Source organism: Leptonychotes weddellii, chromosome 6 (assembly GCF_054177405.1).
Source record: "Leptonychotes weddellii isolate Sample4059 chromosome 6, ASM5417740v2, whole genome shotgun sequence".
In the NCBI taxonomy this organism is placed as follows: Eukaryota; Metazoa; Chordata; class Mammalia; order Carnivora; family Phocidae; genus Leptonychotes; species Leptonychotes weddellii.
The window spans coordinates 91,619,931-91,637,878 of record NC_138374.1 but is presented as its reverse complement, the minus strand read 5'-3'; the positions used below and the strand labels follow the sequence as shown (position 1 = coordinate 91,637,878).

The following is a 17,948-nucleotide window of genomic DNA, read 5'->3' as shown; positions in this document are numbered from 1 at the left end:
AGGGATAAATCCCACTTGGTCATGGTGAATAATTGCACTGGCTATCTTAACAAAAACATAATTGTAATACATAAAAAAGAATGAGATCTTCCATTTGCAACAAAATGGATGGATTTCAAGGGTATAATACTAAATGAAATGTCACTCATATGTGAATTTAAGAAACAAAACAAATGGACAACAACAACAAAAGACAAACAAAAGAAGACTCCTAAATATAGAGAACAAACTGATGGTTACCAAAGGGGAAGTGGGTGGAGGGATGGGTGAAACAGATAAAGGAGATTAAGAGTACATTTAATCATGATGAGCACTGAGTAATGTACAGAATTGCTGAATCACTATTTATACACCTGAAACTAATATAACACTGTATGTTAATTAGCTGGAATTAAAAATACATAAAAATTTTAAAAAATAATTAAAACATTTACCTGGACTAGGAACTTGGGTAACTCCCAGTACACTGGTGAAGACCCCACTGGTGTCCCTGATCTTCTCCTTATTATTATTATTTTTAAAGATTTTATTTATTTGAGAGAGAAAAAACAAGAGACAGAGCACGAGCGGACGGGGAGGGGCAGAGAGGGAAGAAGCAGACTTCCTGCTGAGCAGGGAGCCCGGGTGTGGGGCTCAATCCCAGGACCCCAGGATCATGACCTGAGCTGAAGGCAGACACTTAATGACTGAGCCACGCAGGCGCCCCTATTATTACTATTTTTAATAAGACATTTATATGTATAGGCATATAAGGTCATTTTCTTCTTTGCATTTAAGTTTTTAACTTGACAGAAAAATATTTTCTAGTCCTCTAGCTTTAATTTACATTGATGATAAATCACTTGCTATTTAAACACTGTCCATTTAAAATAAAGAAAAGCCACCATAATACAAAAAACATGGACCCTGCCATTAGACAGACCTACCTAGAAAGGAATATCAGTTTCATAATTTCTTATCTGTGTGAAATGAGTAAATGCTTAGTCTTCCTGAGAATTTGTTCACCTAATTATAAGAATGCAGATATAGGGGCGCCTGGGTGGCTCAGATGGTTAAGCATCTGCCTTCAGCTCAGGTCATGATCCCAGGGTCCTGGGATCGAGCCCTGCATTGGGCTCCCTGCTCGGTGGGGGGCCTGCTTCTCCCCCTCCCTCTGCTTCTCCCCCTGCTCATATTCTCTCTCTCTCTCTCTGTATCTCTGTGTCTCGAATGAATAAATAAAAAAACCTTTAAAAAAAAAAAGAATGCAGATATAGTTTTTATTTCCAGGATAATTGTCAAAACTATGGAACATGATACATGTTAAAAGACCTAGCACAGTTTCTGGTATACAGAAGGTATTTAATAATCATAATTTTTCTTCTTCATTACAAATGTACAATCATAATAGTGGCATGGAAATACCATAGAATTTTAAGCTAACAGAGCTGGGTTCGAGTTAGTCTCTTCCATTTAGTGGCTATATAATTTTAGGTGAATAATTTTTTTTTTAAAGATTTATTTATTTATTTATTCATGAGAGACAGAGAGAGAGAGAGAGACAGAAGCAGGCTCCCAAGGAGCAGGGAGCCCGATGTGGGACTCGATCCCAGGACCCTGGGATCATGACCTGAGCCGAAGGCAGACGCTTAACCATCTGAGCCACCCAGGTGCCCTTAGGTGAATAATTTAACTTCTCTGGCGTTCATCTATAAAATGCAAGAAATTCAATCTGCCCTATGGGAGTACATATGGAAATCACATAACAGGTAGAAAGGTGCTTTCTAAGCAAGTGCTTCACAAGTTTCCACTATTATTGTTGTGATTATGTTGATCATCATCTGAATTTTAGAAAGGTTCTCCAAGCCTTCCTGTATGACCTAAAAGAATTAATTTTTCCTTAAGGAAACTAATTTATTTGAGAATACTCTGCCAACCTCAAGGAGCTCTTCTGAAACCACTTAATTCACTGCTCATTATGATGTGCTGGCAAAGCACAGTGACCCTAAAGATTCAAAGGGTTCCTTAGTAGCACCCTATTTGGGTCTACTTTAGAAGACTGCTATGACTCAAAGAAGCATGCCAGAACCCCAAGGGAGAAAGGAGGTACACAGAGAACAGAAAAGGCCTGCTTGATTCTCCAAGGGCTGTCTGATTCCCCCCAAGGTACAGCTCTACAGGAAATCCTTTTGGGTGCATTTTGATCCAGGAACACCTATATTCCATACCCATGAGCCCTTATTCTGGAGCCAATCAGATTCTAAGGATATGAGCAGGAGCAGTCCCACAGTTTGTTAATGCTCTTGAGCAAATTGGGCTTTGTAAAGAATAGTGGCCTATAATGTGTTTGGTAAATGCTATCATACAAGCAAGGAATCATTCAGGCACCCCAAAGAAGAGAGTTGTATTACAGGTAGTCAAATAGAAACTTATACTGAAAATATAATCAACTCAGTGAAAAATAATTCATCCCTATAACCACTAATAACCAACTCGAGAAAACAATATAAATAATTATATCTAACTTTACAGAAGTCAGTGATCATTTGCATTCTTCAAAATCATGTAGCAGGTCACTCATTACTGGTATCAAAATAATACCTGAAATGTTTTAGTTCTTACATTAAATCTAATCTAGTTTTGAGAATAATATTTGATAAAACAAGGATTAAGTTTATTTTTGTCCTTCCACAAACCATTATATGATCAAATTATTAACCCAGATGAACAAACGTATTGATCTTTATGTAATATATTCAATTCCTCCATTCAATCCACAACAGCAGCCTCTTTTTCAGAAAACAGTTGCTCTAATAAGAAAATTAGAAAAGGCAATATGCCTCACATTAAATCGCAAACCAAGAGTCTCTTCAATCTATACTGTTGTGAACAATATTTTAACTGATTACTCTGACTGACTGACTGGTCTTAGGTCTTTAAAGAGATACGTAACTCAAAGTAAATCACTAAATGTATTCCATTTCATGTGTGCATGAAACACACACCCAAACACAACAGAAGGCCAGGTGAAGTCTTCAATGTTAAATCATACTCACTTATAGCTCTGGTATTGAGAGACAGAACTATATTTTATATATTATTCCTGACACAGGAATTATTAAATTCTGCACTCATCTGTTATATTTTAAGAAAAAAAAATTTAAACACAGAATCATTGCAAATTGGAATTGGAAATCAGAATAATCATATCAGACCCCATAGCCTTAATGAGGAGGAAATCCAAAAAGTGATTTTCCCATAGTCTTAGGTCTGCATAAGAAAAGAATCAAGAACCAGATTTCCTGATGTTCAGTCCTTTAAACTGTGCCAACCTGTCTCCCAACTCAAAATAGATTTTATATCATATTTAAACTAGAAAAGTGCTAAAGATACTTGGGGAGCTAGTATTTTTTTCCTCCTTTCAAGGACACTATTTTAAAATGTTACTGACTTGACTAATAGGAAAGACAAGAAGGAAGGAAGGACGAAGGGAGGGATGGAGGGAGGTAGGAGAACCCTAAACTTTTCATTTTCAGAATCCTATGAATTCTATTACACTTTCAGTTTAACTTCCACACATAAATTTATGACAACAGAAGAATCTTTGAATCATTTCAATTTCCTCCTACTCTGAAAAAGATATTAAGAGGCAAAAATGGAAATTGACAGGGCCATTAAAACATGACAGCAAGTTTTTAACAGTCTTCCCTCTAATCTGACAGTTCAGATCATTTCTCATTTCACCAGAGCCACAGAAAACTTTTCAACTACAAAGTCAGACTTCTGTATCCTTGAAACCAAAATTGATATCCACACTTATTATAATTGAAATTCTCTTGATAATTTCTGTTTCAATTTAAGAGCACAGCATATTATATTTCTAGTATAGGCTCCAGTGATAAGAAGTTGTCAGAAATAAATGAGGTAATATATGTGAAAGTACTTTGTAAATTTGCAATTAATATAACAGATGGAAGGCACTGCATAAAAAAAGGTCTATAAGTGTGTTGCTAATGTGAATAAGATATATCATTCTTACTGGTAAATCATTAGATGCATTTCTTTTATAATCGGGAGCAAGACAAGGATGTCCACTATGATTGCTTCATTTTAACACATGATGGAGGTTCTGGCCAGTGCAGTAAGACAAGAAAAAGATTAAAGAAAAAAAAAAACTGATAAAGAAGAAGCATTTTAATCAAGGTATTATTAATGTTTCAGGTTTGTGCAAAGTATCCAGGATGGAAATTCAAAGGTATATTGCTGAGAGTGTAAGGTATGATGTTGGATATGATTCTAGAGATAAAAATGACAGAACAGGTGGACCACATTCAGTGGCCTTTTTACATAGAGCAACTTTTGGGGAAATGGGATGAAAGTCCTAAAATGAAAGACTATAGCTCAAATTGGATAGAAAAAGCAAAGGAAAGTGTATACACAAACTTGAGATGAATATTCAATTCTAAAGTGTCATTAAGTATGCTTTCCTATTTGTGAGTTATCACCACCACCTGAGATTTCCCTGCATGAGCACTAAACTGCTAAATAATAGATCAAGAAGAGAAGGAATTGTGTCACTTAGGAACACAGCAAATTTTGGTTTCTCCAACATATTCTGATATATTCATTTCTGGTCTCCCCCATTATCTAAGCGTGTTGTAAAATCATGTTTAGGTAATATATATTTTAGTACAACATTATAAGCTTTAGCAACTTTTATTTACTACCTTGAATTCTGAAATGCTTTTAATATGATTCTTTTGTTTTCCACATTTTTACAAAATTTAGTGTAATTTAAAATATTCAGCAGTTATAAGGTATTTTAGAGCTACATTGTTGCAATATTCTTTACTCAGAAAGAGCTTTAAAACTGTCTAATCATGTTGCAAATATACATTGATAATCTAACATGGCTACATGAGCTGTGTGAATGTACTAAGGAGTACTGTCTAATGAATTCAAGGTTGGATTATTATCTGCAATATCAAAGCAAGGTTGTATTATTATCTGTAATATCAAAGATATCAACTACTTAAATGTACCAACTATTTAAATTTTATCTTTGTGTTTGGTAATGGTTCAGATATTTCTCCTGTAAATATTGTATAATGAGGGGAATACTGTTTTTACTACAAGGGAGCACAATTGTAAGTCAGAGGCTGAAAGCACATAAAACCATCTGTTTTAGTTACGTGAAAAAACTTTCTAGTATCAGCCAGAGAAAAACTGAAGGAAAAATTACTGGTTGGCTGAAAATATGTTGAATGTGAGGGGGAAAATGTTCTCCCATATATCATAAGTCAGACCCTTCCCCATAAACTAGGAAACTACATAAATTTTGACATCGTCCCTACACATGTCAGAAGCTGATTAGCTTACAGAATTTCAAAATTGGTAGAAAAATTTTAAATAATTACTTTTGCCTTTTACACTCATATAATGAGTATGTTATACATTTGTAATGGTATTCAATGGTTTGTAGCATATTTTAAAACTAGATGATGTATTACTTTCCAGAAGTCAGTACACTCTCAGATTTTAAATTATTTATGCATTTCTAGCTCTGAATGATACATCCATATAAAAAGAGATTTCTGATCGGTGTTTATAATCTTCCAAACGGCTACATCAAGAGAGAAGGAAAAAAAGGAAAGAAAAGAAAAGAAAGACAAGATAAAATAGGAGTGGGCAGAGAGGGCTAAACCACAAACATGCAAGAAGGATTTTAATGAAAGCTATGCCATTTGCAGAATGAAGCATCAGTCCTACTTGGTTAGCACAAGCAGGCAAGCAAGTACTTTTATATGTAATAAAAAAAAAATCAGTAAATATAAAATAACTCTGATATGTACTTCTGAATACCTACTGGCAAATTTTGCTACTCAATAGAAGGATAAATTTGATTATTCAGGAACTGATTATACAACTTATAAATTAGCCATGGTATTTGCTTTTTCTCCATATTATTACAAGATTTTTGTGTAGTTCATCTTCAGTAATAATCTCTACTGTAATGGGGGGTGAGGACGATGTTGAGTTGTCCACCACATTTCATAAGGCATCTTAAATTTGAGGATAAAGGGCAAAACTTTGTTTGTAATTTTTAGCTTTTGGCCTCAATTAGCATTGACAATATGAGTTAACTACAGGTAATGATTTAAAAAGTCATTTTGCATTTCTGATATAACCTTAAAAATTAATAACCTGATATAACCTAAAAAATTAAAAATCTAGCCCCAAAATTACTATATTAACATTAACAAAAACAGAATCTTTTATATCCACGTAGAGCATATTTACTAAAAATCAGGAAAAAAGTTTTCTTCCAGGCTTATTAATAATGAGGGAAAAGATTTTTAAAAGTGGGACACAAAAACTGCATGAAGATGTCTAATGTGACATAAGTTAAAATATACCAATAATATTAGAGAACTTGCTAGTATTTAAAAACCACATTGTTTTCTTACCCTTATGTATTGTCCAAAAATTGAGCCAACTGCCACATTATCTTCTCCAAAGGACAGTCCTCAGGACTCCTCTGAGCCTTCACTACGTCACCTGAGAGGACCTTCTGTTCCTTTTGTGTTAGCAGCAGAGCCAAAGTGAGGCCTTACTGCGCCCCTCCCTGATGAGGATGCATAGAACACACAGCCAAGAAGTTGCCTTCAGGACTCAGTACTGAGCAGAGAACACTGAGGCAGGAGGGAAGGGAGACTCAGGAGACAAGCTGACCTAAGTAAAGTCATTTTGGTTTTAGGCTGACCCTTAACCTAAAAGCCAGCAGGTCATAAAAAGAGTCACAAAATCTGATTCATGGAAAACCATAAAACTCCACTCCCTCTAAAAGCTCGACATTCGTAAAAGCTCAACATTTTTCAAATTGCTCCCTGTAGGTAACTTTGCAACCCTAAAACAATGGAAAAACTAACCACCCAATGTAAATGATAAACCCAAAGTTACAGAGTAAGCCCCTCCCTATACCATTAGCTAATTTTAAAAACTTAAAACCTTCATTAGAGGCAAAGAGGGTAGTCTTCCTCACCTAGGATGAGAGGTCGCTACTTAGTGAAATAGCTTTCTTACTTCTAGACTTAATAAATCTTTGTCCCTTTCTCTAAACACCTTGCTCTTGAATTCTTTCTCATGCAAGAGAGTTCTTGGCAAGGGACTTCGGCTGTCCAGCATCAATAGGGCACAATGCAAATAAGAAATAAAGACAGAAAAAAATCTAAAAGTCTTTAAGATGGGTTCCTAAAATATGGCCCTGTAAAATAAGTTAGAAAAAATGAGGTGGAGGGCCCTACCTTGCAGATCTTGTAGAGTGATTCCTGGCCATCTCCTCCAGTATCTTTAAAGTAATCATGTGCAGGAAATGTACGATGAATATCTCGAGTGATAACACTCTCCTGGGCTGAGTCCTAAAACAGAAAAAGGTAGACCTGGTCATTAATTTAAAATTTCTTTTTAATTGAAAAATAATAAATACACATGCCAAAAAAAATACTCAAATAGCACAAAAAAGTATGCTGCCCCCACCAAAAATATCCGCCTTCCATTCCAAACCCATAGTCCCATTCACCAGATATACATGCTACCAACAATTTCTTTTGTATCCTTCATCCATCTATCTATAGATGTGTGAATATATGCTTATGTGAGAGGGAGGTGAGGGAGAGAAGTTGTATAAACACATCTCTATCCTCTGCTCTTTGAAAACAAATAGAAGAAAACTATCTGCTACTTTCATGGAATAGGATAACTTATAGGATATTCCCAATCAATACATGCAAGTGTATTCTCTTTATGAGCAGCTATCAAAAAGAATGAGGTATCTGGATATGGACATACCATGATTTGTTTAATATTCTCCTATTAATGACTTTTCTGCATTTTTCTATTTATATTACAAATATTATCACTAGGAACATTTTTATACATATGCGTTCAAGAACAGGTTCCTAGAGGTGGAATTGCTAGGTCAAAGAGTATATACATTTCCATTCTTGATGAAGGTGCTTTCCCTCCAGAGGTGTTGTAACAATACATACTCCATACACTGGTGGAGTAGATGTTTTTCCGTATCTGCCCAACACCACATAGTATCTAACTTCTTAAATTTTTGATTATCTGGTAAGTGAAAACTCAGACCACAGTAATTTAAAAAGTAAAGATATCAATCGATTATTTTCTCCTGATAGGTTAATTACCTAACTCATTCACTCCTGAAAATATAAAGCCCCAAAACTACTATATTAAGATGACACATGCTTTAAAGATAAATCTAGAGGTTCTTTTTAAGACAAATTCAGGATCCAAAAGCTCAAAATTGAGTAGAATTCTAAGCTTTATAAAAAGTAATTAATCATTCATTTGATTTTATTTGAGTCCCATAAATGTTGTTTGTTTTATCTGTTTAACTGTCAAGAAAATAGGACGGGACTACTTTTAGCAAACCTGATGATGAAAATATTTTGCACAGTTTAAGGAAGCATCGGTGACTACTAGTACAAATTAAAAGTGTCATTTAATGTCTTGCTTCCATAAAGATTTGAACAAATCCCCCATTTCAGTTAAAATCAAGGAAGGAAAAAAAATGTTTAATACATGAGTTACTTTAATGAGTGCTAGCTCCCTTTTTCTTTGCAGCTGAGAAGTATGTAAGAAGGAAGTCGTTGATTAGCTCTAAGTTAAGCCAGGGCCTTCTCTTGCTGCCTTTTTCATTTCAGCTGCTATTTCATGCTGAGTGGTAATTAGATCTTATACCATGTGGAGAAAGGACACAAACTGAAATGTCCCACATTTGCTAGCAAACACCAAACACATTGCAAATCAGTCCAGAGGAAATTCTGATGGCTTAGAGGAATGCAGTGCTACAGCTGAATAAAAATGAAACTTGAAAAAAAAATGATCATACCTTAAGTAAGAGGATATATAGAAAGCTTATATTTATAAAGGCAAATGCAGGTTCTAAGGATAGAGAAAATTTTGAGGGGAGGTGGGAGCACAGAACAAGGTGAATATAAAGGTAATGTATAAAGAGCTATGGTCTGGTATAGAGTCTAAGTAGGAGATCCCTAAGTAGGGGATCTGGTACCAGGTAGAAGAAAGTTTTCACTGACCAGGTTTTCCCTAATAGAAAGGTTCTCTTTCCACACAGTAATAGTTCCCACTTATAAGCTATTTGAAAAGATGACCAATGAAAATGTTACTACTGCCACTGCTGAACTATTTCAGGGGCAAACATGTGCTGAGTGGTTCACAGGATAACTCTTTTTACACTTTTCAAGATGTTAAGGGAGAGAAATCATTGGACTATATTCCCTAGAAACTGCCTACTCATTTGGCATCATACTGTGTTTAAATGGTACCAACAGTCTGATTCAGAGAAAGGGAAATTGATTAAAAATTTCTAGAAAGTAACTTTATATAATACTGAGTAATTTTTTTCTATGCATACTTGAATCTTCCTTATTTGTTTCTAAAAATAAATGGGCAAAAAATCAAATGAAAATAAAAATCATCAACTTTTCCTGACTTTAATGAACCTTCCCTTTCTAGGATTACTTTTAAATGTTTTCCTCATATGTGTGTTTCTAGAGTTTTCTTCCAACATATTGCTCTCAGTTGACTAAGGGAATAATTTTTGGAACTTCACTTTATAAACTAAATAAAATGTTTTGCTATATTGTTCACTGATTCCTTTCACATAACTGAAGGTCAGGAGGTACACTAGAGTCTTACAAATGGACTAATATGAACGAAATTGTGTACTAGACTAGGGACAATAATCACGTTTTCAAAGCTAAAATTAATCATCTCCCAGTTACTGATGAGAGTAAGAACAGTATATATTTCAGGAATCCAGACCTGAGATGTGAGAGATTAGTCCCAAATTCACTCACTCTTTCAACAAATATTTTAATCAAAGCTAATGCTCTGTAAAAGGAAGGTAAAATGATGATTTTTCTCTTCAATATTAATTTTCTGTTTAGACTTATTCCAATTATGGTTGTGAATTTTTATAAGAAATAAAATAACAGAGAAGGACAAAAAAGAGGCCAAATATTTCACCATCTAAATATCTGTAGTTAAAAGGGTTCATGTGAAAACGCTTTAAAAAAAAATATGGCTAGAAACATTTTTTAGCACAATCAAAACAGATAGGAGGTCATTTTCGTGGAAGGTTCCCATAAGCAGAGTCTCCTTAAATCCTAAAGGTTATCATCAGAATGGGGAGAGGAAGGAAGTCACTCCTTCATGGGAAGCTACTTCACCAATATCCAGAGAGGTTCACAACTTGACCTGCAATTTACTTCCCAGTAGGTGCATCTCCCATTCTGATCTTCAGTCCAGTATGGTGGATTAGTGGCTTTGGAGTCAAACTCATTGGTTCTATTTCTGGCTACTCTACTTAATATGTATAGGATCCCAAACAAGTTATTTAATCTCACTAAACTTCAGTTTTCTCTTCTTGAAAATGGGATGATAATGTAAAATTTATGTCATTTAGAATAAAATAATGCATGCAAAGTGCTTACTTATAAGCACACTGCCTAGTATAAACTGAGTATTCATTAAAGAAACAAAAATAGTAATTGTCCATTATTATTCCCCCTTTTCCTTAAGAACCACATTTAACTATTTAAATGTTCTGGTGAAAATATATTTTAGACATCTTTCTGCATGTGTACACTTTAAATAATGAAACAAACCACTGTTTTTCTCTGGATATCATGAACATTACGAATAGAGCTTTCAGCATGATGACACTTTAATACATACATTCTCCATTCTAAATTTCCCATCACGTATCTTATGTGTCTTAAATTATCCTTATTTCTCCTAATCCATGAATAAAAGCAAAAGTGAGTAATTATTTGCATATAGTAATGTTTTTATCAACTAATAACACATTCTGGCCCAGCATTGCATATACCCATGAAATAAAGATATACACAACCCAGGAGGAGGACAGAAAGGACAGGGTGTGGTAGAAGCTAAATTTGCCAGAGTAGCTACCATGTCCATCGCTACATCAGAATTTAGCTTCTGAGAATCAGAGAAGGGTTGAAGTCATGGTTATGAAGAGGACAAACGTCACTGTCTCTTTCACATGCCTTCCTTCTGGACCTTCAACACCAAGTATATAACTGGTAGGCAAAGTCCTTGATAGCATCTATCCTGTCTAAGGAGCAGTCAGGCTGGGCCACACACAAAAGCGGACTCTGACCAGAAACAGAGAGTAACTGTGAGAGGTTTGAAAGAAAGTCTTAAAAGATGAGTTTTATCTGCCTCCTCCCCACCCCACACCCCTGACAATACCACCACATAGAAACTAAATTTCTATTTAGTTTACCTTTGAAGGATTTTCTTTAATTTCCAAACTGCTAAGTCACAAGACTAAATTATCTTTTTATTTTCAAAAAAGACATCATCTCTAGTGTGATAAAATCCATGCTCCAACAGAGGATATAATTTGGCTTGTTGAAAATCAATTTAAAACCAACTCTAAGAGGTATGATAAGTAGCTCGATTAACTTTTGATCATTTTAAGTGGATTCAATTTACAGCCTGCTACCAAGAGTATTACATGAGCTGTTCTTCTAGTATCATATATATGCCCTAAAATAATTCCTATTCCAAGAGAATCATCACTTATTGTTTGTTGTGAGAAAAAAAATGAATACAGCATTCAAGTGTCAACAAGTATTAGGAAGACAGGTTTGGATGACCGTAGCCTATTATTTTTTTTATAAAACAATTTATGGGCTGTCAACAACTGCAAAAGTATTCTACTGCAGATGATTGTTTTTACATGTGACCTTAGCACCAGATGAAGTGTAAAAGTGATGTCGATAAATGAACACCTTAGCTATACCTTAATTTGCTACATTTTTACAACTATGACAGCATATACACAACCAGGAGGAGTTTCTTATTATTCTGTATTGTCAAATCCAAAGTATAACTGCATTTTTACTTTTCATCTACCACAAAATTATTTCAACTTTATAAATATCATGCCAATTTGTTAGTGTTATTAAAAATGCCATTGTAGACCACGCCTACTCACAGTGAGCAGATAAATGATTCAGAGCTTAAAAAATACTTGACCTTAGAACGTGCCTTCTATTCTTACTTCACAGGGATCCTCCTTTAGTTCTATGTTGGAGCTAGATCTATGGTAAAACATCACAAACTGGTTGGCTTACATGTTCCTGCAAGCAGATGGGTTTGCAGTGGTGGGTCTGATTTATTTGCCTTGATGTTTGCCAAAAATCCAAAGAGGCAGAGATAAAAGGAGAAAATATGAAAGTGCATTCTAGTTTCAAACATGCTATTGAAATCGTGAGCTAGAAACAGTAACATACACACAAAAAATGGATCATTGCCAGTCTTCATCCTTGAATATGCAGGTGGGGGGCGGGGAGCCTTAGCATAAGTGGGATAATATGAAAGCAAAGAAATAAATGTTAACTAAATCATATTGTAAGCAACCTGTTTCCCAGGCATTGAACACACATGCTGCCAAATGTCTCAGAATCAAAGCCTGACACAAAGGTCAAAAATATAAGCCACATTTTGGCTTCAACTAGAAAGAAATCTCTTCAGGGAGAGAAGCAACAATAAGAACTAAAGGGAGGGGAAGGAAGGGGACAGGAAGAAGTGTTATCTTTAAGACTGGCCAATATTCATGATAGATACCTTAATCTTGAAGGAAGTGCCAGGACTGGAATGGGAAATATGAACAGAATAAAGAATTCTTCTGAGACTGGAAGACTAAGAAGCATTGCAGCCTTTGGGCACAGCCTGGATTTCCCAGAGAGCCCATGAAATTTAGGTCGGAGCAGAGATGACTCTCTGTGACAAATACCTGGGATTACTTTTAGACTCCAAATACACCCACCAAATGCATCTATGGCCATATATGGGTATGTCCTCATTCCAGGGTTGCTAACCACTCACTGTCCCAAAATAAAGGTTCAACTGAGGCACTTAGGCTTGGAAGCTCATTCAATGAGCAATGATAAACTCTGCAACTTCTGTTGGAATAAGCACAATAACTAAACTTCAGTGGTGTTATTTTCCAAAGTAAGATGCATTTCTAACTGTATTATTTTTTAAAAAATTATGATTTTTATCAAAATAGCCCTTTAAGCCCTTTGAAATTAATAATTTAAGAGCTCCATATTTACTCCCATTGTATAAAAATAACTTTTTATTTTTCCACAAAACTAAAGAACACCTCTAAATAACTAGCATTTGATAAAAATGCCTATTTTCACCTAATGTTTACATTTTATAACTTTATTAGCTTTGACCATGTACACACCTAGTTATTAATAACTTAATTTTAGCCATTCTACCACTCCTTCAATTACTTTAAATGCTTCTCTTTGAAACTCTGTGAGCTCAATTACATTTTCTTTTTTTTTTAAGATTTTATTTATTTATTTGAGAGAGTGGGGGAGGGAGAGGGTCAAGCAGGGAGCCCAATGCAGGGCTGATCCCAGGACCCTGGGATCATGACCTGAGCCGAAGGTAGACGCTTAACTAACTGAGCCAGCCAGGTGTCCCTCATTTACATCTTCTTAAATCAAATGACATAAAAATCGAATGTACATAAAAAATTAAGCTTTCTACTTGTTGCTTAGTGTTATTAAATTCATTTATGTATAAATTCATTTATGTATACAACAAATACTTAGTTCTGAGTACCTACTAAGAATCAGGCATTATTTTAGGTGCAGAAGATACAGCTGTTAGCAAGGCAATGTCCTTTCCCTATGGGACTTATATTCTAGTAGCAGGGAAAAGAGACAAAAAACAAGTATATCATATTGGCTAGAGAAAAGTACAATGAAAAAAATAAAACAAGGTAAACAGTGAGTGAGGAGAAGGCTGATATTTCAGGTAGGGTGATTTTGCCTTTCTGAGTGTTCGACTATTTAGAGAAAGGGCATTATAGGCAAAGGGAAATGCATGTGGAAAAGCCCTGAGGTGGGAGCAGAATGGCAATACTTCTCTAGATACTTTTTTCATGAATTGCCATGAATTTCTCAAGATACATGTCTTCAATGAATTGCCAAAAATTATTTCAATATTTTTCTGGATTCACATGCCATGTGAATTTATAAGTGTAATTTAGATTTATAAATTTTATATTTGTAAAGTGTAATTTAGATTTATAAATTTTATATTTATAAATTTATAAGTATAATTTAGATTATTTTTATAAAATGTTTTAATTCAAATATTTGAATAATATTCTCCTGGTTGCACATGTCTATATGAAAGTTTACCATTCAAACATCTATCTAACACTTGTCATGTGCAAGATACTATACTAGGATTTACGGGATCAAAAAAAAAAATATATAGGATATAGGCCATAATATCCCTAAATTGCAAGAGGTTAAGATCTTGTTAGGACAAGATGTAGGTGCAAATATCACTGGAAGGAAACATATGCTAACAGCTAAATAAATGATATGGGCAAAGTTAGCCATGGGAATTCAGCAAAGAAAGTAACTGTAGAAGGGTTCACTGGTGAAAGGGGCCTTCTCAGAAGATGAGGATTGGGTTGGCTACCATAGACAGGATGGGTTCAACAAAATGGAAAGATCTCAAGGGAATATAGTTGATCCTTGAACATTCTTGGGATCAGGGGCACGAACTCCCCATGAAAAAATCCACCTATAACTTTTGATCCCCCCAAACTTAACTACTTAATGGCCTACTATTGACTGGAAGCCTTACCAAAACATAAATAGTTGACCAACATATATTTCATATGTTATACATATTATATACTGCATTCTTACAGTAAAGTAAGCTAGAGGAAAAAAAATGTTAAGAAAATCATAAGGAAGAAAAAATATACTTACAGTACTGTACTGTATTTATCAGATAAAATTGGTTCTGATTTAAATGCTAAGAGGGCCATAGACCAGTTCAAACCCATTTTGTTCAAGAGTCAACTGTATGCTACAACAAGGTGGCATGAGCAGAGGTTCCAAAGCAGGAAACTACTCCTGGCATGCCCAGGAGATATGACTCTAATTGTCTACAGAAGGGAATCATAGAGGGGCAAGTTGAGTGGGATCTAGAATATGGAAAGGTAATCTTGAATGAAGATGTTTTAACAGTCCTGTGGAGCACAAGGAACCATTTCATTGGCCATGTCATTTCATGGTCTTTGTAGTCGGTTTTGTGAACTCTTGTTTCATTTTGATCTCATCTGATTTTACTATCTGAAAGAATTAGTGTGTAGTGAAGAATTAACCTTACACAAAAAGAGTGGTGGCTTTTATCATTAGTTACTAGGAGGTGATCTCTACGCCCTTGGAATGCCATGCCTGATAGGAGGTCTTTGTTTGCATGTGGGCTTTGGTCACCCAACAATCTAACAGTGTGATTTATCATGGGGCTTAGGGTAATGCAGCATTAGTTCTATCTGTAAAGAGACTAAAAAACTAAAGATCAGTCATGTGGGCAGCACATGAATAAGCCCCTATAAAAACTCTGCACAAGACCCAAGTGAGCTTCCCTAAATGAAGCTGGCAATATTCCATGTATGTCATTACACACTGGTGCCAGGAAAGCTATGTTGTTGATGACTCCATGGGGAAAAGACAAAAAAAAAGTTCCATGTTTGGCATTTCTCCTGGACTCTGCTTGTGCTTCTTCCCTTGGCTGGCTTTAATCTGTATCCTTCAGTGTATCCTGATAATACACTGGTACCATCAGTTTAACAGCTTCCATTGAGTTCTTTGAGTGTTTCTAGTGAATTATTGAACCTCACAGTGAATCTGGTAACACCCTGAACTTATAACTAGTGTCAGAAGGGATGGCAGTCTTATGTGGACTATGATCCCTCTTTAACTTCTTAACAAGCTGGACACCAATAATTTTGAAAATCTCACTGTGGTATTCTCATCAATAAATTTTGTTTATTCAAGGATATTTATCATTGCCTTTCATTTCCTCTATGACAAAATATTATTCACAATAAAATAGTCCCACAATACCGTATTAATTCAGATGACTTTAAAAAAAAAATCACCTTTAATGTAGGGTGGGAGGCTCAGTTAGTTAAGCATCCAACTCTTGATTTGGTTTAGGTCATAATCTCAGGTTCGTGAGATTGAACCCCGCTTGGGGCTCCGTACTGGGCGTAGAGCCTACTTGAGATTCTCTCCCTCCCCTCCCGCTCTCTCTCTTAAAATAAATAAACAAAATAAGTAAAATAAAAAATGAAAAATCACCTTTAATGTAGAACCCTACAGGTTAAAAATATTGGGACCACTATTGGCCATTTGATCATGTGTTCGCTGAGCTCCCCCAAAATACAAATGTGATTAGTGAAGATCACTAAATTAAAAGGGGAACAGACAACTACTGAAGTGATCCTATAATTCACTTACATAAAGGGTCACCTGAAACCTAAAAGGGGAGTGAGTATAAGGGAACAATAACTACATCCCTAAGTAAATGTCAATAATGTATCTATTTTAAAAATCCTTTAAGATCAATAAAGTTCTTCACACTGGGATATGGATTTTGAAAAAGGCAATTAATTTTTATATCAAGTCAGGTTATATAATTACCATTTTGTTCCTTTTTATAGCAGCACATTTCCATTAACCCAAGTTTTTACTCACCCAGGAGTAAAAGATGCACTGATCACACAACAATAACAAAAGAAACAAGGCCAAGAACAGAAAGATTTGTTCCTGAGAGACTATAATAGTTCTAGTTTTCAATTATAAAGGTTATTTCAATGAATTAAATGTTCTAATTCCATCTAGTAACTGTACTATAAGGCATTTTTAAAAATTTTTTTTAAAGATTTTATTTATTTTTTTTGACAGAGACAGACACAGAGAGAGAGGGAACACAAGCAGGGGAAGTGGGAGAGGAAGAGAGAGAGAAGCAGGCTTCCCGCGGAGCAGGGAGCCCGATGCGGGGCTCGATCCCAGGACACTGGGATCATGACCTGAGCCGAAGGCAGACGCTTAACGACTGAGCCACCCAGGCGCCCCAAAGCATTTTTTTGTTTTACAAATTCTAATTAATATTATAATTTTCTTTTCTGATAATCTGTTCAATTTTCCCTATTCAAGAGGGTCAATTTCTGTTTCTCCAACAGATTTTCTGGAAATAGAAAAAAAATGTTTTTTCCAATAAGGCACATTTAAAGCTTGATTAATCCTTTCTGGAATAAATCATGAGTAGAAACCTAGAGATTTTTATTCTATACTTTTTTTTTCCTCTATATTGATTCAGAAATGAGCATTACTATTCTAAGACTTACGGGATCTAGGTAAATATATATTCCAACTCCTCAACACAGTATATTCCTTTTTAGTTTCTTCGCTAATTCCTTGTCTGGGTACTCCTTATCTGATGGTGTTACATCCTTAGCCTTGTTCTCTGCTCACCTTCCATGTTCTTCCTGGGAAATCATATCCATTTCTGTGACTTTAGCTACCGTCTGTCTTCTCTCTCCTTGCTCCTTACTAAAGTAGATGCCAAACCCTAACATTTATCAGAATCATCTGAGAAGCTATTTTGGAACCCATATCTCCAGATCTCACCTAGATTTAAGTTACCAAAATCTCTATAGTACTTCCAGGCAAGCTGTATTTTTAACAAATCCCTACGCAGCCATAAGCAAAAGTCTACAAATTGTTATCTAGGAACTACTGGTCTAACAGATCTATTATTTTACATCTAAAACTTGACAAGTCAAAAACTCAAATCGGAATTTCCCATTAATCAGGTGTCCTTTTATATTCTCAGTCTCAATGGAGTGAAATTCCACGTCTGAGCTGACATCCAAAGAGTTATTCTTTTTTTTTTTATTCTTATGTTAATCCCCATACATTACATCATTAGTTCTAGATGAAGTGTTCCATGATTCATCGTTTGTGCATAACACCCAGTGCTCCATGCAGAATGTGCCC

The 17,948-nt window shown here is 35.2% G+C and overlaps 1 protein-coding gene across 2 annotated transcripts in view; it reads right to left on the bottom strand.

Annotated features, from left to right (window-relative positions):
* The window catches only part of LOC102744208 (rab GTPase-activating protein 1-like), a 359,561-nt gene that overhangs the window by 312,602 nt on the left and 29,011 nt on the right, over positions 1–17,948 (bottom strand). For both annotated transcript variants that reach the window (XM_081824632.1, XM_081824635.1), the window contains one exon: positions 7,284–7,397. The gene's annotated coding sequence lies outside the window, so the exon portion shown is untranslated. Of the gene's footprint in view, positions 1–7,283; positions 7,398–17,948 lie in introns of those variants that run through there.